The sequence below is a fragment of the Carettochelys insculpta genome, chromosome 1, assembly GCF_033958435.1.
Source record: "Carettochelys insculpta isolate YL-2023 chromosome 1, ASM3395843v1, whole genome shotgun sequence".
Lineage (NCBI taxonomy): Eukaryota > Metazoa > Chordata > Testudines > Carettochelyidae > Carettochelys > Carettochelys insculpta.
The window spans coordinates 15,418,368-15,435,274 of record NC_134137.1 but is presented as its reverse complement, the minus strand read 5'-3'; the positions used below and the strand labels follow the sequence as shown (position 1 = coordinate 15,435,274).

General features: G+C 41.9%; 1 protein-coding gene across 5 annotated transcripts in view; it reads right to left on the bottom strand.

The window, feature by feature from the left end:
- FAM168A (family with sequence similarity 168 member A) overlaps positions 1–16,907 on the bottom strand; it is a 439,787-nt gene that overhangs the window by 328,220 nt on the left and 94,660 nt on the right. For 3 of the 5 annotated variants that reach the window (XR_012642790.1, XM_074979517.1, XM_074979812.1), the window contains exon 2: positions 1,171–1,266. The exons of 1 other annotated variant lie outside the window; for it this stretch is intronic. The gene's annotated coding sequence lies outside the window, so the exon portion shown is untranslated. Of the gene's footprint in view, positions 1–599; positions 684–1,170; positions 1,267–16,907 lie in introns of all 5 variants that reach the window. One more of the 5 variants, XM_074979688.1, reaches the window with a different exon arrangement.

Sequence of the window (16,907 nt, the reverse complement as noted above, 5' to 3'; positions counted from 1 at the left end):
CAAAATTAAATTGTTTTATTGCCACTTGTAAGCAGGGGCAGGCGTAGGGATTTTCCCATTTTTATAAAACAGAAACAATGTTTAAAAACAGTGTTAATACAACACTAAGGTTTCACAATTAAAACCACAAAATGAGGAAATCCAAATGTCATGGTTCTAATTGCAGTGCTGACCTCAACCGTTTAATCTATTACACCATTTCTGTCATAAAATGTGCATTGTAAAGTATGCAGGATGCCACCGAGTTTAAAAAAAAATACACTGCTAATGTAGCCTTACCTTTTGCATTTCTTAACTGTGTGACTAACTATTCAATATTAAATGTAATACAGTTCTACCTAATACAAATAATGTACAGGTGGACAGTAAACACTAGCAATTAAAAACAGTCTGCACCTGAACAAATTTATTATCTATCGCTTTAATTTTTCATGTTGGGAAAGGTTCGGGTAAGGTGGTGTCTGGACAAAAAAAGAGACCTGAAAGTGTCCTGTTAGGCCTACTCACTGGATACCCAAACTCTGGTTACTGCAGGTAAGGGAAGATCTGGGTCACAAGCGGCGCTTGCTCATACTCAGACAGGGCTTCCTCCTACTTACGTTGGCCAGCTGCAGCTCCCAGCTTCTGCAAAGCAGGCAAACCCCTCATGACCCCGGTGGTTGGGAGGGGAAATGCAGTCAGTGCTGGAGGAAAAAGCAGTGGATGGGAGAAGAGCGTTGGGGGAAAAACTGGGTAAGGGACAGGGTCAGAGGTTGGGGAAGAAGTGGGGCATGCATGGAGCTTTGGGGTAGCACATTGCAAATCCATGGGTATCTGCATCCAGGGATATGGATGTGGATACTGTGGCTCATTTTTGCAGATATGGATACAAATTTTGTATTTAGAACCCTGTAACTTTGCGGATATCTACTTTGTATCCATTGGTATCCACATCCGGGAATGTGGATGCAGACATTCACAGCTAATTTTTGTGGGTGTGTATGGATGCAGATACAAATTTTATATTCATGCAGGACAGGAGAGGCTCTAGCCTTCCTGATGGAGCATCTGGTCTTAAAATATTTCCAAAATTGCAACATTAGGGAGGGAGGAGGAAGAAGGATCTAATATAACAGTCTAGGCTACACAATGGTGTTAACTGAGGGTGGGGATAAGCCACTGGTTTGATACCTCTTGTATATGAATTTCGTTGTGTTGAAGATAATCTGGATAGTATTCTGCCTAAAACTGCAGGGCACTTAAGAGTCTTCACAGCATTCCACAATTCTAAAAGAATAAAACAAAAAAGAGAACTGTAAGATTTCACAACTGAAGAGCACTCCTATCTGTCTCTAAACAGACAGCATCAGTGTTTGCAGCAAAAGAGTGGGGAACAAGCCCACACAAGTGAGCTGCATCTGCACAGCAACAAAAGCAAAAACAGGAAAGTTTAAAAAGTACAGATTGTAAGAAAGGAGCAAGGAGACATGCCACATAGGACCACTGTCTTCGCCAACAGCCAGATTGGTCACAGAGATGCCAAGGTTTAAAAGGGTACAGAGACTTGGTTTGTGCCTATTATTACACAGATAGACTTAATGCTTGGGTAGCATGCAGTTCTTTAAAGAACTTATATTATGCATAAAAACAAGCTCAAGATAAGTCCGCATTGAAAAATGAGGGGTTGGTTGATTTTGCTGTTTATTTTTCACCTTAGGTATATTAAAGTCTTGATACCAAGATATGTAATGGATTCTCCATCACTTAAAGTTGTTAAAAATCAAGTTTGTATGGCTTTCTGAAATTATATGCTCTAGCTCACCGAAGAAATTAGGGGCTTGATGCAGGAACTACTATTTTATTCAGTATGGCTTATGTTATTCAAAGAAGTCAGACTAAATAATACAATTGTCTCTGATTGCCTTAACAATAATCTATAGCTTCCCTATACTTAGCTGAGGGGGAGAGGGGTGAAGAAGAGGGAATGTTAATTTAAATTAGGGCTTTAAATCACCAACCTTAATCACAATGTTAATGAGCAAACAGGAAACCTTGATTTAAATTGTTCATTATACATTGTTTTGTAATCGTACTTTTATGCCCCTAAATAACTGTTATTTTTTGCTGGTTAAAATCATATTATAATTAATCCTGTATGCTAAATTTGGTCCTTCTTTCTGAAATCTAGGAGGAGACACAGTATCTAAATACACTTATTTTAGCAGTTCCACAACCTTACATTTAATCAGATTATTAACTTTATATATATATATGTATATTATGCTAGAAAATGGTAAATAACGCATTCCTTGTGTAGTACCCAGAGTCACTGAGACCTTATCTGGGGTGAGTGAAGTCTCTCCTCTACAGCCTCAGCTGACAGCCAGCTGCCTGCTAGCTCATATGGTAGAGTGCAGCACTCTAGACCCTGTACTTGCAGGTTCTATCCCTGTTCCCAGCAACCCAAGTCTGTCAGCATTACACTTGTTTAGCAGGTGAATTTTTTTAACCATGGTTTCTTTTAGAGTCATAATATTTGCAAGCATTCCCTATCCTTCAGATTGCTTAAAGTAATCACATTCTTGCTACATTTGCTAGATTTTCGTTTGTGGTATTGATAAGCATTCCACATAAACATGTATTGTATGCTTTAAAAATTGTTGCACATTGTATTAAGACATTATCATTATCAACAGCCACGGGCTCAGTGCCTGTTGGCGTCTGATGCCTCTCTTATGCTTTCCTTCCATCTTTCCCTGTCCAGTGTGGAGTGGCTTAGTTTCTGTAGACTAGCTCTGCACCAATCTACTACTGCATTAAGACCAGGAACATCTATGACTTAGGAAAATATTTAATTGTATGTTAAAGTGAGATTTCATTTAATGTGTTCTTCGATAAAAGTCTGGGATAACTGCTATCTTGATTTAATTTGCACTACACAGGTTTAACCCCTCTTACCCAGTACCCTCAGGACCTAAGTGGTCCTGGACGAGGGATTTTGCCGAAGCATGGCTGGTCAATTCTGCCCCTTCAATCACCCACTGGCCTCAGCCCCTCCTCCTAGGTTCCCCTCCCGGATGTTGCCCAAAGCTTCCTGATTCCCCCACCCCACACAGGCTCCCCAGCCACTGGAACCCACACCCCAGCCACCACTTACCAGCCTGAGTTCCCTGGCGGCTGCTCCAACTTCCCCACCCCCACCCACTTACTGCCAGACCAGCTGCCCTGCCCTGGTCTACTGCTGCTGGTCTGGCTGGCCCTTCTTCCTCCTAGCCCTGGGACTTTCTCATCCTGCAAGATCCATGGTCCTGCCGGAGGATGGATGTTGCCAGACAAGAGAATGCTGGATTTCAGAGTTTCAAGCTGTGTTAGTAATAGCAGGGGAAACGTCACTGGAGTCCTCCAGACACTTGAACTGACAACCACAGGACAAAGCCATATTTATTTATGTTTTGTTAGAAGTAATTCATAAAGCAATCTGAAGGGGACAACTTTCAAAAATCATCAATTTTATCATACAGGCTTGTATCCCTGGTAAGAGGGAATTTTTTTAATGGAGTCAGTAGCCTATTTTATGACATTAAAATTTAAGCATGGCTTTTTAATTCCCAGCCAAAACTGCTTCATAGTGCATGTTTCAGTACACACCTGAAGGAAATATTTGCCACTCCCCTTTTGTCTGACTGGAGTTTTAATATTAAGTTTCTCTGAATAAGATGGATAATTTGTTCAAAACACCAATATGTGTCAATCGATCAGCATTACCATTAAAGAAGGGGTGAGGGGAGGGGCAAATGTCATTTTTTTTCCTCAGTGCTTCTATTCTGTCAACTTTCTTTACTGATTTTAATACTAAAAATCCCACCTACAGGCAGACCCTTTGGTCCGGAGGGAGCTTACAAAGGGCATCCACAATGCTCTCCCTACAGACTATTGTTCTGTTGCAAAAGTCAGGCACTGCCCACCTCTTATGTTTTTATCAGAGCTGTTCCTAGGTGGGTGAAGATCCAAGAGTAAACCCAAGCTATGCCCAAGGCCCTGCCCACTGCCGTATGCCACTCCTTCTCTCAAGCTCCAGCCTCTTTCACCCCTGCCCCCTGCACTCACCATGGTGGAGGAAGCTGAAGAGACTCAGTTGCCTGCTCCACTCCACCCCCATTTCCCAGATGGGTTGCTGGACTTCACCATGGCAGAAGGAAGTGAAGCAGCCTGGCCCCAGCACACTGCTCCCCACAAGCCCACATCTCTCAGGAGAGCAGAGCAGCCTGCAGCTAAGGCATTCCACTTTCTGCCACTGTGGGGAAGCAGAGTGCAGGGGGCTGGGAGAGGGCAGCAGAGCAGAGCAGGCTGCTGTATCGATCTGCTTCCCACAGCTCCCACTGCCATGGTGAATGCAGGTGTGGGGACCCTGGATGCCTTCTGGCATCAGGCCCCACAATAATTCTCCAAACTGCCATGGGCCCCACAGGCTCTGCTAATGCTACCACAGTAAAGTCAATTGCTGAGGTCATACTCAGACCTCAGATGCTGAAAGTTGAGTTTTGTACCTTTCAGTGACATTTTTTGTTTTCACTGAAAACTGCAAATTTCATATTTTCTGTTAAGTTAATAATTATTGGGATAATAAAATGGTGTTAGGACTGCTTGAAATAAACCATGCAGAAAAAAAAATCTCCTAAAAAGAACATGGAAAAAGGAATCAAGAAAATACACTCACAGTTTTGGAAGGCTTTAGTCTCAAACACTGAATTTTTCATTCCTAGCTTTTCATTTTTAAAGATAGTTATCAAATTTTATCTGATAAGACAGCAGAGTATGTGCTGAATCTTCCGGAGCCATGTTCAGTTCACTTTATTAAATAAGATAACAAAATTTCTTTTGAATTGCATCCTTCCCTTTCTATAACCAATACAACAGAAGCTCACATTAGAACACAAGAATTATGAAATGTCCGGTCAACTACACAACTCATTTGGAACCGGAATTATGGAATCAGACAGCAGTAGAGACAAGATAAAAGAAAGACAAAAAGAAAATACAGTACAGTGCTGTGTTAAACATAAACTACAAAAAAAAAAACCAGGGAGTTTTAAAAAGAATTAAAGGAAACTTTCAGCGCTTGTTTCATTAAAATTAAGATACTTTTTAACAAAATTTCAAAGCTGCATTAAGTAAATGTTCACTTTACCCTAACATTTTGTCAGACTTGCAAACATTTCAGAGTTATGAACCATCTTCATTCCCAACGTGTTCATAATTCTGAGATTCTACTTTATTTAGTTTACCTCTTGTTAAACCTTCCTACTTTCCACTGGAACTGGGTGTAGGAACAGATGACAAGTTGAAACTGAAGATGAACTTAGACTTGCAGCTTCATTCTTGTGATGTTGTAGCATAATTAGTTTCAAGGCTGTATACTTTATAACGTCATCAAATGAAAATAATGAGGAGTCCCATGGTACCTTAAAGACTAACAAATGTATTAAGGTCTTTAAGGTTCCATGGGATTCCTTGTCCTTTCTGCTGAAACAGACTAACATGGTTACCTCTCTGAAACAAATGAGAGACTACAATACTGAGGCATCTGAAATACTTGATGTTGAGGTCACAGCCTGCTTTACACCTTCTTTGGAGTAGACCGAGAACATCTTCCCATCCTGTCCTAAAGTAGGGTTTATTCAACCCCACAAACTTGAACTTCACCATGCTCTCTAGGATGAGGGACAGACTAAATGGTATTAGCTCTCAAACATTTTAATGTCCAGGAGCTACAATTTAGCAAAGATATGTATCAGAGAGGTAGCCGTGTTAGTCTGTATCTTCAAAAATAATAATAAGTGCTATGGCACCTTATAGACTAACAGATATTTTGGAGCACAAGCTTTCGTGGGCAAAGACCCACTTAAAAATGTGATCATAGATGTCCAAGTCAGAGGACAAAAGCAAGAACAAAATAATTCTGGACCAATTCTCGGTAGTACCTGAACCAGCAAGATGCTTTATTCTAGATTAGTTCTCCAGATACCTGCTGTGTAAGTGTAAAGAGGTTTCTATGTTAAAAAAAAAAAACAACTTATGATTCAGAAAGCAGAACGTACCTTAGGGAAGATGTCATCTTTGATCTACTACTACTTTGATCCAATACTAGCAATATTAAAACAAACAAAGAAGATACAGACTAACATGGCTACCTCTTGTGGAAATATTAAAACAGAGATGTTTGGAAGCAATGCATATATGCTGCTTGAATTCAGCAAATAAAGAATGGGTGAACAGTATGCATCAGTGCAAGAATACTTGGCTTCAGGAATGGAAGTTTTGAGGAACTGAATGGTGAGGGAGCAAAATGTGATAGAAGACAGTGTTAAAAGCAACCACTGCAGAGATATCTGAAAAAATTTTTGAGAAGTCATAATTAAAATATAAGAGTCTATAACTCCTCTGGAAAAATGCAAACTAAAAGCAACCAATATGGCTTCATGAGTCAACAAACTACATTAAAAAAATCTAGTGATAATGAATGAGAGGGAAAAGCAGAAATATATAGAACACAGATTTCATTAGAGCAGCAAAAAAAAACCCATCTAATGAATCAGAAATGAAAAACTGCATTTAAATTAAAATTATGAAATCTTGAATCCTGATGCGAGTGTTTTACGCAGAGATCACCATTCTATTTCTTGCTGGACAATTTCAAGTTCCTACACCTCTGTTTTAATGCTGAGTCTAAAAGATCTGCAGTAAATTATTTTTAATGGAAGATTTTGAATATCATCCTTTCACTCACTTCCTTTCAAATGATTTCCTCCACTGTACTTCACATGTTATTTTCTTGTGGCAATGTTACCCAACTATAGAGTGAGAAGGCCCAACTGCAGCAAAAGAAGAATTAGAGCAAGTCCAAATTTTAAAATAATTAAGTAAATGAAGACAATTTTTCAGTTTACAATTAACTTAGTTTCAGTTAATTTGCTTTTAGTACTATGTATTGGACAGGACAGCTGCTATGTAAATGTCCACACAATAGTTCTGATGATCCAGCTCAACTGTCATTTACACTAGTGTAAATACCTGTTCGTATTCAATTTTGACCATCTCCTCAAGAGAGAACTCCCACAGCAACTGATATGCAAAAATCATATTGTAGTTCAGACTAACATGCACCTAGGTCTAAACAGACTAATTTTACTGACAATTAACGTTGCATAAGGCTATGAAATCAAGCACAATTGATTAATATATAACTTGAGTACCAGAGGTAAAGTATCAGGGACATTTGCTGTTGATTGTTCCAGAGTGGAGGATCCTCCCATGAAGACACGTCTACAGTCTTCAGATATTCAGATCAACTGACCTTTAGCAAAACTTTATCAACTGTCCTCAACTAGGGCGGACACAAACTATGCACAGCCTTCAAGTGTAAAGTATACTACCTTTAATTTGCACCTGAAACAACAAGCTAGTGCAGCATGCAGAGCAAAATAGCTTAATGTGCCCCCCTGGGTTCCCTGCTAAGCAACCACAGGTGCTGGATCTAAGGGCACAAGGGGTGCTGCAGCACCCCTGACTTTAAGGGGTTTCCATGATATACAAGAGTTACAGGTTGTTTCAGTGGCTCCCAGCACGCCTACTATATAAATTGTCCCAGGACCCCTGTAAGCAACTGTGCTGTTGCATTCTGTACTGACTGGCAGAATGTAGCATGTTCTAGTGGCTCAGAGCAATCTAGGTTCTAATAGCTCTTCCACCGATTTACTGTTTGAGTTTTGGGTAAGTCATTTCACTTGGTATATGCCTCAGTTTCCCCATCTATATAATGGGGAATGTTATATTATGAACTTTGTCTGCTTGTTATAAACTCTTCCGGACTTGGACTGTCTCTCACGTGTTTGTGTGGAGCCTAGCACAGTGGAACCTGGATCTGATGAAGTGGGTCTGTCTCACGAAAGCTCATCACTGAATACATCTTTTTTTAATCTTTAAAGTGTTCCATTTCTGCTGTTTTGTTTCGTCGACTTACAGACTAACACAGCTACCTCTCTCTTACTATAATATATAGAAATAACAATAAACTGACATTTCAGAGTTATCTTGCAAGGCAGACTCAGGCCGAGTACATCGGAATAATACAGCTGGGGCCTCACAAAGATGAAGATCACTGTGACATTGCCCAAAGAGAACTTGTTCCAGTTGTCATGCTTTTAGATGACAAAAAGTGCTTCTGGCCTAAATGCTGGGGCTGTTTCAGAAGAGACTCTTTGCAAGCCTCACAAATGGAGGACAGGTAAACCCCCATAAATAATGAGAGCGTGCACTGCCCTTGCAAATGCTCCAGATCACCCCTCTCTCCTGGATCAACCTTCATTCAAGTCCTTATCTTAGCCAGGTCCTGGAAAAACCTAGATGACAACACAACTTAAGTGCAATGAAACAACAAAGTTATACATTATACCTGTAGCAATGCAGCCCAATTCCCCTATCACCTCCTAAGCAACTAAGCGCATACTTTGAACAGGATTTACTACATTCATGCTGACCACCAAAAACAAATCTTTGTGAGAAATTAATTCCCAATAGCACCTTCTGGGACCTCCCTGACAGAGCAGGAATGTTCTTGCCTCATATGATTCACAGTCTCTTCCATAATCATGTCCAAATTACAACAAGAGGATCAAAACAACCAGAGGGCTCTAACCACTGCCAGAGTTACCTCAACAACACCTGTGCAATGATCTAGCCCAAAAAGGATAGGTTAAAGACAGCAAAATAGTAGTTAGTGGGACTGTCGGCATTTCTGGAGCAAGGGCCTGCTAAATTGTATGCTTGAGGAAGTGAAACAAGGGAAGCAAAAATTCTGCCTTTCATTTAGGAAGGGATTAACAACTTCTTCCACCAGTGGACCCAATTTATCACTCTTGATTTCTCTAGACATGAGGAGCACAGTCCAATTGCACAGATAATAGCCTGCATTAGAGCCTCACTGAGAAAATTCAGAGAAATGATTATCTTTTTTGAAGCACAGCACAGCAACTCAAATGGACTATCTTGCCATCCAAAATATTTCAGCTGCGTAAGAATTCCTCAGTACTATCGTGGAGAATCATAGAATCATAGAAGAGTAGGACTGGAAGGGACCTCGAGAGGCCATCGAGTCCAGCCCCCTGCCCTCATGGCAGGACCAAGCACTTTCTAGACCATCCCTGAAAGCCATCTATCTAACCTTTTCTTAAATAGCTCCAGTGATGGAGATTCTACCACCTCCCTTGGCAATTCATTCCAGTGTTTGATCACCCTGACAGTTAGGAACGTTTTCTTAATGTCCATCCTGAACCTCCCCTGCTGCAATTTCAGTCCATTGCCTCTTGTTCTATCCTCAGAGGCAAGGAAGAACAAGTTCCCTCCCTCTGCCTTATGACACCCTTTTAGATACCTGAAAACTGCTAACATGTACCCCCTCAATCTTCTCTTTTCCAAACTAAACAAGCCCAATTCTCTCAGCCTTTCTTCATAGGTCATGTTCTCTAGACCTTTGATCATTCTCGTTGCTCTCCCCTGGACCCTCTCCAATTACCCTTGCCCTTCCATGAACCCCCCCTAGAACTGCAATATACTGTTTGAGAAGAGTGCCAATACTACACAGAAGACAGACTTCTTCACCCTTCACAGCAGCCAGCATTATGCTAGGCTCCATGCAAACATGTGAGACACCATCGAGTCCAGAAGAGTCAAAAGTAGACTTTTAAACAACTATACTCAACTGGTCCGTCTCTGCAAAGACACCTAATGGTGTTCTAACTTTCATCCCATCCATTTCATCGGCTGCAGGTCAGTCAGTGAACAGGCTGGAAATTATACAATCATTAACTAGTTACACAATGCTGTACTTCACCCACACATTAGAATCCTCCTGCATAAGATGGTAACTGAATGGGTTGAGTTATTTAAAGTAATGCTTGCTACTTCACTTTTTCCCCAGCATTTCAGTGATGCCCTTCAACTTCCAAATCAAATTTGACTGCAACATACGGTTTTATGAATTCAAAATGATTGCACATTGCTCCAAACAGCTCCAATCAATATATATGGAGAAAAACCCATCTCACAGAACTGAAAGGGACCTTCAGAAGTCATTGAGTCCAGTCTCCTGTGCTCACACAGTTAGACTTATCACCATCCCTGACAGTTTTTTTTTAAATCTATTTGCCCCAGATCTCTAAATGGCCTCCTCAAGGCCTCAATTCACAGTCCTGGGCTTACAAGGCCAATACTCAAACCACCGAGTTATCCCTCCCCCATTAATAAGCATCTCTGTTTGCATCTCCTGCTCACACCAAGCCCAATCCGCTATCCTCCATGCTCCCTTTATCAGCTTCTCCTGCTCTTTTTTCATGTTGACCCCTGCCTTTGGAATTGCATCTCCCTCCTTGAGCAAAGAGCATCCTTCCTCTCTGTCAAACATCTCCTGAAAATTCATTTCTTTAACTAGATCTTATCTCTAGCATTACCACTCATGCCTCTTCCCTTAGTTGTTGTACCATTTCTGTTCAATTTAGAATGTAAACTTCTCATGTCAAGCACCGCGTTTATTTCAGTGCAAGGCATTTGTACACTTTAAGTTGCTACATCAGATTTTTTTTAAATCTGGCACCAGTGCATAGGCAATTCCCAGTACTAGTTGAAGAACCCTCAATGCATCTTCTCTCAGGCTAGCTAGAGACATCTCTTCAAATAGTCCCATGAGTTCGACTGAAGAGGGGTCTCTAAATATAATTGAAATCAACTTTACAACATGCCTGAAGAGTGGGATTCCAGTGGCCCTCCACATCTGTCTGAAGTACTTACATGGCCCCTAACACCACAGTGCCTGTGCACATCACAACCTGAGAATTTACCACTACAACACTCCTGTAAGGTAGAGACATGGTATTATTCCCATTACTCAACGAGGAACTAAGGCGTAGGGACACTAGACTAATGACTGCCGAAGATCACACAGCAAGCCTGTGTTGTATCTCTTTCAGTTTTGTTGCACACGCTGGGACGCACAAGTATCTCCTCGGGGAAGAGAAGGCCCATATTCAAATGGTTTCTACTTCTGTGAGATAAATCTATTTAACAACAGATGTACAGTCAAATTGTTTCTCTAAACTCTTGGTACCTACAAAGGCTAGGAATAATAGGGTTTGCCAAGAAACCTGCTACTGTTTGCTTCCAAGATACTTTATTCCAATTAAATTAATGTAGTTCAAGTTCATGATAGATACGTTGCTTAGTATGTGTGAATAAACCTATGCTACAATGTATGTCTAGGAGCAATAAGATAGCCATACTTCATGCCAGTAAAAGTTCTAGCAGATTTTAATGTCACACCAAAACAATTAACTTCCTTTAGCATAGTGTATGTAAATCATGGTTTCAGTATAGTGATGGAAAAAAGACCTATTAAGTAATCTAACTGACCACTCTATCAGCACAAGATAATTCCCAACAGCACTTTGTTCTAAGGCCAGGTCTACACTGGGAGATTAAGTCTAATTTAAGGGTCTAAGGTTGATTTTATAAACCATCAGTCTACATCACAGCACTCAATATGTCAATTTGAAGGGGCTCTGAGGTCAACTTCTGTAATGCCAAATCCCCCAGGAGTAACTCCTAAAAGAAGATTTTACAATATCGACCTATGCAAGTGCAGATGGCAGCATTACTAAAACAGATTTTATTCTCCCCAAAACTGTCCCACAATGCCCTCGATGTCTTTTTTCTGGTCATCACTTCACCTCCACTGCTCTCCTGGAGAGCAGGAAGCAGGGGTCACCAGCCTGGGAATTATGACTTGATTTCCCTTCCTTTCTAGCCAGCTTGGCAAGCAGACGTCTTGAGCATACCTCTGCAGCACACCTAGTAGCCATGATTTCCAAAGATTGCAAAAGAGCCCTAGCATGGAGCCGTCAGATCTTGGACCTCATCACAGTGTGTGGGGAAGAAGATATCTTTCTTCAGCTTAAAGCCAGCAAAAGAAATGCCAATATTCATATGATATCGCAAGACACGATTCTGAAAGGGTACACCAGGGATGCTCAGCAGTGCCACGTTGAAATCAAGGAGCTGAGACAAAACTATCAAACATGTAAAGAAACTAATGATCAGTCTGGGGCACCTCCCCAGAAATGCTGATATTATGATGAACTTCACACTATTCTAGGGACAGATACAACCTCTTCCCCGAGAAGTTGCATTGACACCCTACGAAAGAGAGTGTTCCTTGGCAGGAGGCCCGGTCTGATTTGCTGAACAAGGAAGAGGTGGACAACAATGGGGTCCAATCGAGTGCAAAAGCAGATCCTGCAAGCCAGGAGCTGTTTCTTGACTTGGAGTAAGTCCCTTATCTCGGGAGGCGGCTTCGGAGACAAACTGGGATGCTGGAGAGGGCACTTCTGATGAGCATGCTTTTTGTCTACTGATAATAGTACTTTGCAATCATAGGGGTAGGGAGAGGATCTATACTTGTTTCCCTTTGAACAGTTTGTTAATATTTCTGCTGATGGAATGCTGATTCTGTTTGGACAGAAAGCTGAAAGTCTTAGACAGGCACTTTTGGGTTCTCCTCATGAGATTTTTGGGGAAACCTGACTTATTCCTGTTTCCATGGTAAGACACTTTACCACACACCAAGCTACCGTGAAATAATCTGGAATCATGGCCCCTCAGAACATTCTTGCAAATTTTCCAACATTGTACCTGGACAGAACAAGCAATCTTTCCTTATCCCATTTTGTTATTCTGAGGAGGCTGGTGTCTCGTTTGGCAACCTAGAACACATGGGAAGTTTCCTGAGTCACTAATGACTTTTTTGCCTATGACCCACCCAGAGCAGAGCAAAACTCATGCAGCTTTGACTTACATGACTTAAACCCTGATACTCTGAGTGGAGCATACTACAAATCTCCACTTCATTCTGTCTCCAGACAAAACTTCTAGCTGACCCAAGGAGTATCCCAGTTGTTGTCCTTCTGTCTCAGTAGATCTTCTCCACAATGTCTGAGGTCTTCCTCTCTTGCGTTTTCCTTGCGGCTTCCATGAGAGAACTTGGCAGACTATGCTGGATGATGGTTTTCTGAGAATGTGGTTTATCTATCCCCACCTTCTTCTCTTGATTTACTGGCTTTTAAACCATGGTGCAGCTTTAAAACCCAAGAGCTGCAGCAAGCCCCCTTCCCCTTGGGCCAGCATCTGCTCAGACATGCAGAAAAGCCCATTCTGGGCCTGCAGGCCATCAGACACTCCCCTGGTTCACCCTGATTTTTAATGATTGTTTAATTCCTGTAGCAGCCTGCTTTTAAACAAGGTACCATGCTGCCTCCTAGCTGAACTGGTGGCCATTCGAACATGCAGCAAATTTTTTTCCCCGTGAACCAAAGACAGCTTACAATTGTGTTAAAGGTAAACATCAGCTGCAGAAGAGCTTAAATTGTTCTGCTCGGAATCATGAGTTCTTCAGCCTTAGACATCCACAGAGTGACCTTGCTTGCGGCTGCAATATGTACTTCCATAGAGATAGACAGCCACTCATTCAGTCACTATGCTCATTGTTCTAAGATAAGATAAAAATGTTATTACAATGCCCTCCCCCCCCCCAAGCAGGAAGCCACCATAGTTACAGAAGCGGAGGCCCCAGTTCCCCAGAAATGTAGAAGAGGAACAAGTTGTGGCAAGAAATGATGGAGAATTATTTTGAAATGGCAGCAAAGGAAAAAGTTGAGCTGAGAGAGTGGAGGAAAAGCACGATGGACAATCAAGCACAAATGAATGCTTCAGTCCTGTCAATAATGAGAAGGCAGACTGAAATAATACTAGCAGTGCTTGAAATATCAAAATCAGCTAACTATGCATCCCCTGTTCAACACACACCCCAATACATGCCACCTTTACCATACTCATTCTCCTCACCCAGTCGGGGCCCTGTACTCCCCTGCCACTCCAGGCACCACCATTTCAGACCTCCCTCAACACAATAAGTCCCCTCCCCATTCGGTGCTCTGCATTCCCTGTACAATTTATGCACCCCATGCACACCACCCCCTCCTCTTGTCGGGGACACAGAGATCCCTGCACTCTACACCCAAGGAATCACCTGCCAGCAGAAGGCTAACATACAACAAACCATGAGCTTAGTATCCTTTTGTTTCCTTATACCCACCACTCTGCCATTAGGGATCCCTAAATAGAAACACTGTAGGCTGGAAAAAGAAAGTTTTGTTTATTACTTAACATGCTTTGGGATTCATGCTTTGTGGCTGGATTTGGTGATGAGGGTTGTCGTGCAGTTGGAGGTGGTTTCATAAAGGGCAGAAACCAGCATGGGGGGAGGATGCTGGTTAATGCCCCTCATGTTCATTTATAAATGTGGTTTTCAAGGCATCCCTGATTTTCATAGCCTCTTTCTGTGCTTCTCTGTTTACCCTTGTGCTTCATTGCTGATAATTTCTGGCCAGGGTCTCTGTCTCTGCTCGCCTTCCTTGCATGAAATTCTCCCCCTTTCCCTCACAAATGTTATGAAGAATACAGCAGGCCCCAATGACAAGAATAGTGTTTTCTTCACTGAGGTCTAATCAGGTCAGAAGGCACCTGAACCTGGCTTTTGCACATCCAAAGGTGCATTCTACACCCATTCTGTAACTGCTCAGCTTGTAGTTGAAGAGCTCCTTACTGGAGTCCAAAGTGCCTGTGTATGCTTTCATGAACCAAGGGAACAAGGGATAAGCAGGTCACTAAGAATCACTGTGGGCATTTCCATGTCCTCAATGTTCATTTTCTGGTCTGGGAAGAAAGTTCCACTATGGAGACTTGTAAAGAGACCAGAATTCCTAAAGATTCATGCGTCATGCACCCTTCCTAACCATTCCACACTGATGTCATTGAAAGACCTTTGTGATCCACCAACATCTGCAACACCATAGAGAAGTACGCTTAGAGGTTCATGTACTCTGAGGCCTGGTGGTCCAGTGCTAGGATGGGGATGTGCATTCCATCAATGGCCCCACCACAGTTAAGGAACCCCATGGCAGCAAATCCATCCACTACGTCCTGCACATTCCCCAGAGTCACAGGCTTTTGCAGGAGAAGCTTATGGATGGCCTTGGCTATCTAGATGACAACAGTCCCCACTGTAGATTTGCCCACTCCAAATTGATTTCCCACTAACTGGCAGCTGTCTGGGGTTTATAACTTCCACAGAGCAATTGCCACATGCTTCTCAACTGTCAAAACAGGTCTCATTCTGGTATCACTGCACTTCAGAGAGGGAGACAGCATTTCACAAAGTTTCATGAAAGTGGCCTTACGCATGAAGACATTTTGCAGCCACTGCTGGTCATCCCATGACTGCAAAACAATGCAAATCCACCAGTCTGAGTTGGTTTCACGGGTCCAGAACCTGAGCTCCATGCTGTGAAGTGGGTCCAGCGCTGCCAGCAACTCTGTGATGCTACTCTCCAGATCTTCACGTCCATTAGAGCCCGCAGCATTCATGCACTGATACTGCCTGGGCATTACATTCAGAATACACTGCATCACAATGTGGGAAGTCATCACAAAACGCTGCACCAAACACTGAAATGTCTCGGGATCCATGTTATTCTTTGCAATAGTGGGTGGCAGACAATGTAAAAGCGGCATGAAAATTCTCATCTGTTTCTTTTCAGCGGGAAGTGGGGAAAATGCATTCTGGGATGATGACATCAGAAACCCAGAACCAATTGCAGCGACCTTTTCCTCCCCACAAAACACTGGCACAGAATCCCAAAATGCAACAGGTCTGCAGGAACTGTGGGATAGGTGTCCACAATACACTGCTGCCACAGTCAAACTTAGGCAACCTGGTGGGGACACACTAAATTGACTTTGTGAGCAGTTTCGGACACTCAAATTCGACTTTATAAAATCAACCGTTACAAAGTCGACTTTAATAAATTCGACTTTATTCTCAAGTGTTAACATAGCCTAAGCGTTTGCTACAGTGTAAGCACAAATTGCACAGCTGAGACATGTTCACTGAAATACGCTTCAAGCCAACAAATTGTTAGAAGACTTCAACTCATGACTTATAGGCACTTTTATTCCTCACAAAAAAAGTCTATTTGTATTTTGCTTTGCAGCATAAATACATAACAAAACACTCCCTGAGGACTTTTAAGTGTAGTCTGCGTGTTCAACAGGGTTATAATACTAGAACTGGAAATGTACTGCAGGTCCAGTTCTACGGATTCTGAAAAACAAATGCACCCACACAATAGTTCTTACCAGTTGCTTGCTTTCATAAGCAAGAAAACAAGGGGCTTTCCAGGGTTAAGGGGGAAGGGATGGTGAACCTCCTAAATGCTACCACAAGTCACCTATGGGGCTATCATTTGAATCATGGTATCATGGGATTCTTACAGATGGTTTCATTTTAATATGACTAAGGCATCACATCCAAAAGTCAATGATTTATTTAAAAAACAGCTGCAGTATATACAGTGCCTTATAGCAGGTGCAATATGACAAATGATTAACCGGTATTTGCCTGAAGCTGCTTATAATTTAAGATATGTCATGTAGGAAACCACACAACGCAAAAAAATAGACACGTTAGTCCTCTACTGCCTCTAGGAATAGATGAATTTTTGAAACACTTTTGCTCGCGGAAAGCAAAGTTATCATATACTGAGGCGCACACTAGGCACATATGTGACAACATAAAAGACAGTTCAGTCTAAAGTTGGTACAGATAAACAAGGTGGGGGGCATCAGAAGAGAAGCATGGAGTGACTAAAGGAGCAAGGAGTACTACATAAACTGAACTTGGATCAAAAGAACATTTGATTAGCTGTATAGGAACATGGACTAGAAAGGAGGGATCTAGCTGGAGAAATTCAGCTGCAAATAGACTG